Here is a 7,842-nt window from a genome sequence, read left to right as displayed (position 1 = left end):
GATCATGATTTAGGGCAGAACAGTGGTGTTCTTGCAGTGTAGGGGGACTTACTGGGGGTGGTGTTTCATGGATTAGGGCAGTGCAGTGGTGTTCAGACAGTGTAGGGGGTCGTTCTGGGGCTGGTGCTTCAGGGTTTAGGGCAGTGCAGTGGTGTTTGGGCAGTGTAGGGGGTCGTTCTGGGGCTGGTGTTTCAGGGTTTAGGGCAGTGCAATAGTGTTCGGGCAGTGTAGAGGGTCATGCTGGGGTTGGAGTTTTAGTGATTATGGCAGAGCACTGGTTTTCGGGCAGTGTAGGGGGTCGACTGGGGCAGGTGATCATGATTTAGGGCAGAACAGTGGTGTTTGGGCAGTGTAGGGGGACTTACTGGGGGTGGTGTTTCATGGATTAGGGCAGTGCAGTGGTGTTCGGACAGTGTAGGGGTCGTGCTGGGGCTGGTGATTCAGGGTTTAGGGCAGTGCAGTGGTGTTCAGGCAGTGTAGGGGGTCATGCTGGGGCTGGTGTTTCAGGGTTTAGGGCAGTGCAGTGGTGTTCAGGCAATGTAGGGGGTCTTGCTGGGGTGGCGTTTTAGGGTTTAGGGCAGTGCAGTGGTGTTCGGGCAGTGTAGGGGGTCTTGCTCGGGGTGGTGTTTCAGGGTTTAGGGCAGTGCAGTGGTGTTCGGGCAGTGTTGGGGGTCGTGTTGGGGCTGGTGTTTCAGGGTTTAGGGCAGTGCAGTGTTCGGGCTGTGTAGGCGGTCGTGCTGTTGCTGGTGTTTCAGGGTTTAGGTTAGTGCAGTGGGGTTCGGGCAGTGTAGGGGGTCGTGCTGGGGCTGGTGCTTTAGGGTTTAGGGCAGTGCAGTGGTTTTCAGGAAGTATAGGGTGTCTTGCTGGGGGTAGTGTTTCAGGTTTTAGGGCAGTGTAGTGGTGTTCGGGCAGGGTAGGGGGTCGTGCTGGGGCTGGTGTTTCAGGGTTTATGGCAGTGCAGTGGTGTTCCCGCACTGTAGGGGGCCTTGCTGGGGCTAGTATTTCATGGATTAGGGCAGTGCAGTTGTGTTCGGGCAGTGTAGGGGGTCGTGCTGGGGTTGGTGCTTCAGGGTTTAGGGCAGTGCAGTGGTGTTCGGGCAGTGTAGGGGGTCGTGATGGGGCTGGTGTTTCAGGGTTTAGGGCAGTGCAGTGGTTTTCGGGGAGTGTAGGGGTCGTGTTGGGGCTGGTGTTTCAGGGTTTAGGGCAGTGCAATAGTGTTCGGGCAGTGTAGAGGGTCGTGCTGGGGTTGGTGTTTCAGTGATTATGGCAGAGCATTGGATTTCGGGCAGTGTAGGGGGTCGTACTGGGGCAGGTGATCATGATTTAGGGCAGAACAGTGGTGTTCTTGCAGTGTAGGGGACTTACTGGGGGTGGTGTTTCATGGATTAGGGCAGTGCAGTGGTGTTCTGACAGTGTAGGGGGTCGTTCTGGGGCTGGTGCTTCAGGGATTACGGCAGTGCAGTGGTGTTCGTGCAGTGTAGGGGGTCACTCTGGGGCTGGTGTTTCAGGGTTTAGGGCAGTGCAAAAGTGTTCGGGCAGTGTAGAGGGTTGTGCTGGGGTTGGAGTTTCAGTGATTATGGCAGAGCATTGGTTTTCGGGCAGTGTAGGGGGTCGTACTGGGGCAGGTGATCATGATTTAGGGCAGAACAGTGGTGTTCGGGCAGTGTAGGGGGACTTACTGGGGCTGGTGCTTCAGGGTTTAAGGCAGTGCAGTGGTGTTCGGACAGTGTAGGGGGTCGTGCTGGGGCTGGTCAATCAGGGTTTAGGGCAGTGCAGTGGTGTTCGGGCAGTGTAGGGGGTCATGCTGGGGCTGGTGTTTCAGGGTTTAGGGCAGTGCAGTGGTGTTCAGGCAATGTAGGGGGTCTTGCTGGGGTGGCGTTTCAGGGTTTAGGGCTGTGCAGTGGTGTTCGGGCAGTGTAGGGGGTCTTGCTGGGGGTGGTGTTTCCGGGTTTTGGGCAGTGCAGTGGTGTTCGTGCAGTGTAGAGGTGGAGCTGGGGCTGGTGTTTCATGGTTTAGGGCAGTGCAGCAGTGTTTGGGCAGTGTGGGGGGTCATCCTGGGGGTGGAGTTTCAGGGTTTAGGGCAGTGCAGTGGTGTTCGGGCAGTGTAGGCGGTCTTGCTGGGAATGGTGTTTCAGGATTTAGGGCAGTGCAGTGGTGTTTGGGCAGTGTAGGGTGTCGTGCTGGGGCTGGTGTTTCAGGGTTTAGGGCAGTGCAGTGGTGTTCGGGCAGTGTAGGGGGTCGTTCTGGAGCTGGTGTTTCAGGGTTTAGGGCAGTGCAATAGTGTTCGGGCAGTGTAGAGGGTCGTGCTGGGATTGGAGTTCCAGTGATTATGGCAGAGCATTGGTTTTCGGGCAGTGTAGGGGGTCGTACTGGGGCAGGTGATCATGATTTAGGGCAGAACAGTGGTGTTCGGGCAGTGTAGGGGGACTTATTGGGGGTGGTGTTTCATGGATTAGGGCAGTACAGTGGTGTTCGGACAGTGTAGGGGGTCGTTCTGGGGCTGGTGCTTCAGGGTTTAGGGCAGTGCAGTGGTGTTCGGGCAGTGTGGGGGGTCGTGCTGGGGCTGGTGATTCAGGGTTTAGGGCAGTGCAGTGGTGTTCAAGCAGTGTAGGGGGTCGTGCTGGGGCTGGTGTTTCAGGGTTTAGGGCAGTGCAGTGGTGTTCGTGCAGTGTAGGGGTCGTGTTGGGGCTGGTTTTTCAGGGTTTAGGGCAGTGCAGTGGTGTTCGGGCAGTGTAAAGGTGGAACTGGGGCTGGTGTTTTATGGTTCAGGGCAGTGCAGGAGTGTTCAGGCAGTGTAGGGGTTTGTGCTGGGGCAGGTGATTATGATTTAGGGCAGAGCAGTGGTGTTCGGGCAGTGTAGGGGGTCATTCTGGGGTTGGTGTTTCAGGGTTTAGGGAAGAGCAGTAGTGTTCGGACAGTGTAGGGGGTCTTACTGGGGGTGGTGTTTCAGGGTTTAGGGCAGTGCATTGGTGACAGGGCAGTGTAGGGGGTGTTGCTGGGGGTGGTGTTTCAGGATTTAGGGCAGTGCAGTGGTGTTTGGGCAGTGTAGGGGGTCGTGCTGGGGCTGGTGTTTTAGGGTTTAGGGCAGTGCAGTAGAGTTCGGGCAGTGTAGGGGGTCGTGCTGGGGTTGGAGTTTCAGGGATTATGGCAGATCAGTGGTTTTCGGGCAGTGTAGGGGGTCGTGCTGGGGCAGGTGTTTCAGGGTTTAGGGCAGTGAAGTGGTGTTCGGGGAGTGTAGGGGTCGTGTTGGGCCTGGTGTTTCAGGGTTTAGGGCAGTGCAGTGGGGTTCGGGCAGTGTAGGGGGTCGTGCTGGGGCTGCTGTTTCAGGGTTTAGGGCAGTGCAATGATGTTCAAGGAGTGTAGGGGGTCATGCTGTGGCTGGTGTTTCAGGGTTTAGGGCAGTGCAGTGGTGTTTGTGCAGTGTAGGGGGTCATACTGTGGTGTTTCAGGGTTTAGGGCAGTGCAGTGGTGTTCAGGCAGTGTAGAGGTGGAGCTTGGTCTGGTGTTTTATGGTTTAGAGCAGTGCAGCGGTGTTTGGGCAGTGTGGGGGGTCGTTCTGGGGGTGGAGTTTCAGGGTTTAGGGCAGTGCAGTGGTGTTCGGGCAGTGTAGGGGGTCTTGTTGGGAATGGTGTTTCAGGATTTAGGGCAGTGCCGTGGTGTTTGGGCAGTGTAGGGGGTTGTGCTGGGGCTGGTGTTTCAGGGTTTAGGGCAGTGCAGTGGTGTTTGGGCAGTGTAGGGGGTCGTGCCGATGCTGGTGTTGTAGAGTTTATGGCAGTGCAGTGGTGTTCGGGCAGTGTAGAGGGGTCTTACTGGGGTTGGTGTTTCAGGATTTAGGGACAGCAATGGTGTTCGGGCAGTGTAGGGGGTCTTGCTGGGCGTGGAATTTCAGGGTTTAGGGCAGTGCAGGGGTGTTCGGGCAGTGTAGGGGGTCGTGCTGGGGCTGGCGATTTAGGATTTAGGGCAGAGCAATGGTGTTAGGGCAGTATAGGGGGTCGTGCTGGGGGTTGTGTTTCAGAATTTAGGACAGAGAAGTGGTGTTCGTGCAGTGTAGGGGGTCATGCTGTGACTGGTGTTTCAGGGTTTATGGCAATGCAGTGGTGTTCGGGCAGTGTAGAGGTGGAGCTGGGGCTGGTGTTTTATGGTTTAGGGCAGTGCAGCAGTGTTTGGGCAGTGTGGGGGGTCATCCTGGGGGTGGAGTTTTAGGGTTTAGGGCAGTGCAGTGGTGTTCGGGCAGCGTAGGCGGTCTTGCTGGGAATGGTGTTTCAGGATTTAGGGCAGTGCAGTGGTGTTTGGGCAGTGTAGGGTGTCGTGCTGGGGCTGGTGTTTCAGGGTTTAGGGCTGTCCAGTGGTGTTCGGGCAGTGTAGGGGGTCGTTATGGGGCTGGTGTTTCAGGGTTTAGGGCAGTGCAATAGTGCTCGGGCAGTGTAGAGGGTCGTGCTGGGGTTGGAGTTTCAGTGATTATGGCAGAGCATTGGTTTTCGGGCAGTGTAGGGTGTCGTACTGGGGCAGGTTATCATGATTTAGGGCAGAACAGTGGTGTTCGGGCAGTGTAGGGGGTCGTGCTGGGGCTGGTGCTTCAGGGTTTAAAGCAGTGCAGTGGTGTTCGGGCAGTGTACGGGGTCGTGCTGGTGCTTCAGGGTTTAGGGCAGTGCAGTGGTGTTCGTGCAGTGTAGGGGTCGTTTTGGGGCTGGTTTATCAGGGTTTAGGGCAGTGCAGTGGTGTTCGGGCAGTGTAAAGGTGGAACTGGGGCTGGTGTTTTATGGTTCAGGGCAGTGCAGGAGTGTTCAGGCAGTGTAGGGTGTCGTGCTGGGGTTGGAGTTTCAGGGATTATGGCAGAGCAGGGGTTTTCGGGCAGTGTAGGGGTTTGTGCTGGGGCAGGTGATTATGATTTAGGGCAGAACAGTGGTGTTCGGGCAGTGTAGGGGGTCGTTCTGGGGTTGGTGTTTCAGAGTTTAAGGCAGAGCAGTAGTGTTCGGACAGTGTAGGGGGTCTTACTGGGGGTGGTGTTTCAGGGTTTAGGGCAGTGCAATGGTGACAGGGCAGTGTAGGGGGTGTTGCTGGTGGTGGTGTTTCAGGGTTTAGGGCAGAGCAGTGGTGCTCGGGCAGTGTAGGGGGTCATTCTGGGGTTGGTGTTTCAGGGTTTTGGGCAGAGCAGTAGTGTTCGGTCAGTGTAGGGGGTGTTACTGGGGGTGGTGTTTCAGGGTTTAGGGCAGTGCAATGGTGACGGGGCAGTGTAGGGGGTCTTGCTGGGGGTGGTGTTTCAGGGTTTACGGCAGTGCAGTTGTGTTGAGCCAATGTAGGGGGTCTTGCTGGGGTGGCGTTTCAGGGTTTAGGGCAGTGCAGTGGTGTTTGGGCAGTATGGGGGTCGTCCTGGGGTGGAGTTTCAGGGTTTAGGGCAGTGCAGTGTTGTTTGGGCAGTGTAGGGGGTCTTGCTGGGAATTGTGTTTCAGGATTTAGGGCAGTGCAGTGGTGTTTGGGCAGTGTAGGGGGTCGTTCTGGGGCTGGTGCTTCAGGGTTTAGGGCAGTGCAGTGGTGTTCGGGCAGTGTAGGGGGTCGTGCTGGGGCTGGTGATTCAGGGTTTAGGGCAGTGCAGTGGTGTTCAGGCAGTGTAGGAGGTCGTGCTGGTGTTTCAGGGTTTAGGGTAGTGCAGTGTTGTTCGGGCAGTGTAGGGGGTCTTGCTGGGAATGGTGTTCCAGGATTTAGGGCAGTGCAGTGGTGTTTGGGCAGTGTAGGGGGTCTTGCTGGGGCTGGTGTTTCAGGGTTTAGGGCAGTGCAGTGGTGTTCGGGCAGTGTAGGGGGTCATTCTGGGGCTGGTGTTTCAGGGTTTAGGGCAGTGCAGTAGAGTTCGGGCAGTGTAGGGGGTCGTGCTGGGGTTGGAGTTTCAGGGATTATGGCAGATCAGTGGTTTTCGGGCAGTGTAGGGGGTCGTGCTGGGGCAGGTGTTTCAGGGTTTAGGGCAGTGCAGTGGTGTTCGGGGAGTGTAGGGGTCGTGTTGGGCCTGGTGTTTCAGGGTTTAAGGCAGTGCAGTGGGGTTCGGGCAGTGTAGGGGGTCGTGCTGGGGCTGGTGTTTCAGGGTTTAGGGCAGTGCAGTGGTGTTTGGAGAGTGTAGGGGTCGTGTTGGGGCTGGTGTTTCAGGGTTTAGGGCAGTGCAGTGTTCGGGCAGTGTAGGCGGTCGTGCTGTTGCTGGTGTTTCAGGGTTTAGGTTAGTGCAGTGGGGTTCGGGCAGTGTAGGGGGTCTTGCTGGGGTGGCGTTTCAGGGTTTAGGGCAGTGCATTGGTGTTCGGGCAGTGTAGGGGGTCTTGCTGGGGGTGGTGTTTCAGGGTTTAGGGCAGTGCAGTGGTGTTCGGGCAGTGTTGGGGGTCGTGTTGGGGCTGGTGTTTCAGCGTTTAGGGCAGTGCAGTGTTCGGGCAGTGTAGGCGGTCGTGCTGTTGCTGGTGTTTCAGGGTTTAGGTTAGTACAGTGGGGTTCGGGCAGTGTAGGGGGTCGTGCTGGGGCTGGTGCTTCAGGGTTTAGGGCAGTGCAGTGGTTTTCAGGAAGTATAGGGTGTCTTGCTGGGGGTAGTGTTTCAGGTTTTAGGGCAGTGTAGTGGTGTTCGGGCAGGGTACGGGGTCGTGCTGGGGCTGGTGTTTCATGGATTAGGGCAGTGCAGTTGTGTTCGGGCAGTGTAGGGGGTCGTGCTGGGGCTGGTGCTTCAGGGTTTAGGGCAGTGCAGTGGTGTTCCCGCACTGTAGGGGGCCTTGCTGGGGCTGGTATTTCATGGATTAGGGCAGTGCAGTTGTGTTCGGGCAGTGTAGGGGGTCGTGCTGGGGCTGGTGCTTCAGGGTTTAGGGCAGTGCAGTGGTGTTCGGGCAGTGTAGGGGGTCGTGCTGGGGCTGGTGTTTCAGGGTTTAGGGCAGTGCTGTGGTTTTCGGGGAGTGTAGGGGTCATGTTGGGGCTGGTGTTTCAGGGTTTAGGGCAGTGCAATGATGTTCGGGGAATGTAGGGGGTCATGCTGGGGCTGGTGTTTCAGGGTTTTGGGCAGTGCAGTGGTGTTCGTGCAGTGTAGGGGGTCATGCTGTGACTGGTGTTTCAGGGTTTATGGCAGTGCAGTGGTGTTCGGGCAGTGTAGAGGTGGAGCTGGGGCTGGTGTTTTATGGTTTAGGGCAGTGCAGCAGTGTTTGGGAGTGTGGGGGGGTCATCCTGGGGGTGGAGTTTCAGGGTATAGGGCAGTGCACTGGTGTTCGGGCAGTGTAGGCGGTCTTGCTGGGAATGGTGTTTCAGGATTTAGGGCAGTGCAGTGGTGTTTGGGCAGTGTAGGGTGTCGTGCTGGGGCTGGTGTTTCAGGGTTTAGGGCAGTGCAGTGGAGTTCGGGCAGTGTAGGGGGTCGTTCTGGGGCTGGTGTTTCAGGGTTTAGGGCAGTGCAATAGTGTTCAGGCAGTGTAGAGGGTCGTGCTGGGGTTGGTGTTTCAGTGATTATGGCAGAGCATTGGATTTCGGGCAGTGTAGGGGGTCGTACTTGGGCAGGTGATCATGATTTAGGGCAGAACAGTGGTGTTCTTGCAGTGTAGGGGGACTTACTGGGGGTGGTGTTTCTTGGATTAGGGCAGTGCAGTGTTGTTCTGACAGTGTAGGGGGTCGTTCTGGGGCTGGTGCTTCAGGGTTTAGGGCAGTGCAGTGGTGTTTGGGCAGTGTAGGGGGTCGCTCTGGGGCTGGTGTTTCAGGGTTTAGGGCAGTGCAATAGTGTTCGGGCAGTGTAGAGGGTTGTGCTGTGGTTGGAGTTTCAGTAATTATGGCAGAGCATTGGTTTTCGGGCAGTGTAGGGGGTCGTACTGGGGCAGGTGATCATGATTTAGTGCAGAACAG

Source organism: Triturus cristatus, chromosome 1_1 (assembly GCF_964204655.1).
Source record: "Triturus cristatus chromosome 1_1, aTriCri1.1, whole genome shotgun sequence".
Lineage (NCBI taxonomy): Eukaryota > Metazoa > Chordata > Amphibia > Caudata > Salamandridae > Triturus > Triturus cristatus.
This window is presented reverse-complemented; position numbering follows the sequence as displayed.